The sequence below is a fragment of the Littorina saxatilis genome, linkage group LG8 (genome assembly GCF_037325665.1).
Source record: "Littorina saxatilis isolate snail1 linkage group LG8, US_GU_Lsax_2.0, whole genome shotgun sequence".
In the NCBI taxonomy this organism is placed as follows: domain Eukaryota; kingdom Metazoa; phylum Mollusca; class Gastropoda; order Littorinimorpha; family Littorinidae; genus Littorina; species Littorina saxatilis.
The window spans coordinates 59905428-59909123 of record NC_090252.1 but is presented as its reverse complement, the minus strand read 5'-3'; positions in this window follow the sequence as shown (position 1 = coordinate 59909123).

The window sequence follows — 3696 nt, the reverse complement described above, 5'->3', positions numbered from 1 at the left end:
CAGTGAAACAATTAGGCAATTGTCTCATATTCTGGACATTTAACAACAGTAACGTATGCACAGATCTTGGCGCTGGCTAGAGATATTCGAGGTGCGATCCAAACACAACGATCAAATAGGATTGTTTTGCGTATATGTCCCAAATTACAGCAGTGAGTAGTACTACTCGCCTCCGACATCAATGCAAAGTCGCAAGTGCCGGAGCCAATAAGAGCCGCCTTAATAAGCCTTTTTGGGGGTTGCTTTTGAGCTCTGATTTGGAATAGTGTCTGATTTGCACAGAGGGAATAACCAGCATAAACAGGGGGGTGAAATCTTGGCTGAAAAATGTGTGAGGCAAAAATGGGATATGTTTGGACTTCCAGGGAGTGAGTTACGGCCCTTACTTTGTGGAGACTTTCATTGGGGGAGAAGGACGTTCTAAGTGTTGGTGTTTTGCCACTGCTTGCTTAACTCGTGAGTGAGTTTGGGTACTATGTTTGCTGCATAGCAAAGCGAGAGAAACCTAAGTGTTAACGTCCTCACAGGATTAGAACCTATTCGGGACATCAGGTGTTTGTTTGCTAACGATGGCAAAGCTCTTACCAGACACGGCATCGATAGCAGCGGGACCTTGGCGGTAAAAAAATACAGTAAGCAGCCCTGTTTCTGCTTTGGAAACCTATAGTTTGCAAGTCAGGTGTGTCTAATACTGTTATTCATGACACGCTTTGTTTCTGTGTTTCTGGCGATAATGTAGTGGTAACCATTCGTCACACGTTTTGGTCTATTGAGTTCAAACGGCTGAACATGTCGCGTGCAACAGGCACCTGTTGCTTCTTCTATTCCCAACTTTAGTCTCAAATGCACACATTTTAATCTTAGTTCATATGTTTTGACACAGAAGCTACGTTACTATCGTTTGACACGCTCTTCTTTTTTGGCGTGTAAGAGTTGTTCCGCTTTTCCTCAGTTGCATATTCCCATTTATTTTATGAGATTGTAGACATTCGAGCAGCTTTGATTTATGCAACTTCCTTAAATTATGAAGCAATTTCCATTATGTCATTACCGAACTGCACTTTTTCAAACGCGTAGACATTTTCATGGTGCTTGTTTAAGAGATTGGACACCGAATGACGAAACAAACAGAGTTTGCTACTAGTTTGCGTGTGACATTTTCAGAGTGTGACAAAAATGAGAACAATCACTCAAACATATTTTATGCTACAACATTTTGATCACAGATTCAGATATAGAGGGTTGGGTAGTTGAATGGGGTTTCTGTCCGATCAGTTACAACCACATGACCTACTTTGGAGATGATATTCATCCCTGGTTTACGCGTGTTGTAATGATGTGTATCTGTTTGAATTATTGTAACGTGCCTTTCCGATATGGCTGGACATAGCGTAATTACATGAAGGGTTCGTAGGCTAACATTATATCAATTTCTCAATTCGCATGAACACATCTCCTGGAGCATCCGCTCGATTTCAATCACAACACGACACAATGCCGAGCAGGGACCCCACTATCACATATTAAGTAATACACACAATTGACTGTGACATTTCTGCACAGATCTGCAAAACGTACCATTATTACCCCCATGTTGAAATATGGCATCAAAAGTGGTAAAAGTGATCGTATTCTAAAAAAAATATGCATGTTGAGTGCTATATGTAAGCGTTTTACAGTGTTCATCATCTGCCATGTCTGAACATAGATACACGTGTATCTTCGGGAAGTTTAAAATAAAGAACATTCTAGTGAAATCATCTGCACTAGGACGTAACCGTGCGTGCGTGTGTATGTATGTATCTCCCCTTTCTCTCGCTCACACATATTTGTTTCATTATTGTACTAAATGTGTATCTGTTTTCATAATGTAATCAATTTTTCTACGTATGTATGACAGTCATTTCAGGCACATATATGTGTACTTTTTTCTTTGTTGATGTGTAATGGGAGAGAAAGAACGAGAGTGAAAAAAGTAAAACAAATATATTTTGACTTGCAGGCATTAACGTTCACTTTGCCATAATACACACAATGTGAGAAAGAGAAAGACAGAGAGACACACCCACACAAATACATACAGGCGAGCACGGTTACGTCCGAATGCAAATGATTTCACTAGAATTGTCTCTTGTTAAACTTCCTGAAGGTACACTTATATCTATTGTCGGACAAGGCAGATGATGAACACTTTAAAACAGTGCTCACGTCTCCCTCAACATGCAACATTTTCAGAATGCGATCACGTATACCTCTTCTGATGACATGTTTCAAATTGGGGGTAATGGCACGTTTTGCAGATCTGTGCACTATGTAATATATGATTGCGTAGACTCTGCTCGACGTTAAGTCATTTTGTGGTTGCATTGCTGGTCATTCAAATGGTACAGAAAAACAAAATCCAATTCCGTCTCAATATACGTACTAAAAAAACAAAAGCAGTTAAAAACACATTTAGACAAGCAAAACAAAAACATAATGCTAGTTTACTTCAACAAATATACAAATAAAGCATATCTTTCAGAAGGAATGTTTTGTGCAACCAACTAATCTTCAAAAGCACTATATGGACATACAGGCATAAGCACACGCATACAACTGTAACATAATTAGTCGTTATAGAAAGTAACAAAGGGAATTATATTTATGTGAAATAAGTTTAGCGATACCTCCACACATTACTCCGGAAATTCCGATCAACGTCATCAGAAACAAGCAGGGTGCGGTCATGGTTGACTGCTTGCAACAGCCGGGCTAATCATTAACACATTAGTCTGATTCCTATCATAGACCGAGAGAGCAGAACAGGGATGTCAAATGCAACAGGAAATACATGTACGGTATATGTCATGTGAACGAACGTCAGGGAAATCACGCAGTTGAAAGTTCGTTGTTACAAAAATAAATCGTACTTTCAACACACGTGCTCATATTGCTCCTTCTCGCCGTAACACTGCACAAGGACAGTCAATTGAATACACGGAAAACTTAACTACATGTTAATAATTATGTAGATACCAGGATGAAATGTGTCTACCTAATGTAGCGTTAGTGTTAACCAACAGTGTCGTTGTTTCTTCCTTTGTTTGTACATACTGGCAATAAATCGTCAAGTTGCCTGTACTGATATATTAGTATCAATATATGTCTATTGCGTTTTCATTAAAACTAAGTTTGGCCTGTCGCTGAGATCAAGTGACGATTTTTTGGGGGGATAGAAGTGTCTAACTTTGAGGTTAATATGGATTTTTTTTTTTGTGGCGATTACTGGGACTGCAAGACATATAATGCAATCATGTATGAACTCACTGCAGGTAACACGCTATGATATGCATGTATTAAAAACAAACGAACAAACAAACAAACAAACAACAAACAAACAAACAAACAAACACACTAACAAACAACAAAGCAAGGATTTATATATCAGATAGACACACTATTTGTCCATGTCTGTCTACGCCTGTCTGTATGTGTGTTTGTCTGTCTGTATCTGTCTATATCCTATATTTTTTCCGTCGTTTTCTTATTTTCGTACACACACAAACACACACACACACACACACACACACACACACACACATATATATATATATATATATATATAAAACATCAGAAATTGTGAAAGAAACAATTGAAAGTCAGCAGAGACTTTCTTCCGAGATTTGTTAAAATCTCTTAGCAGAGATAGAGAGA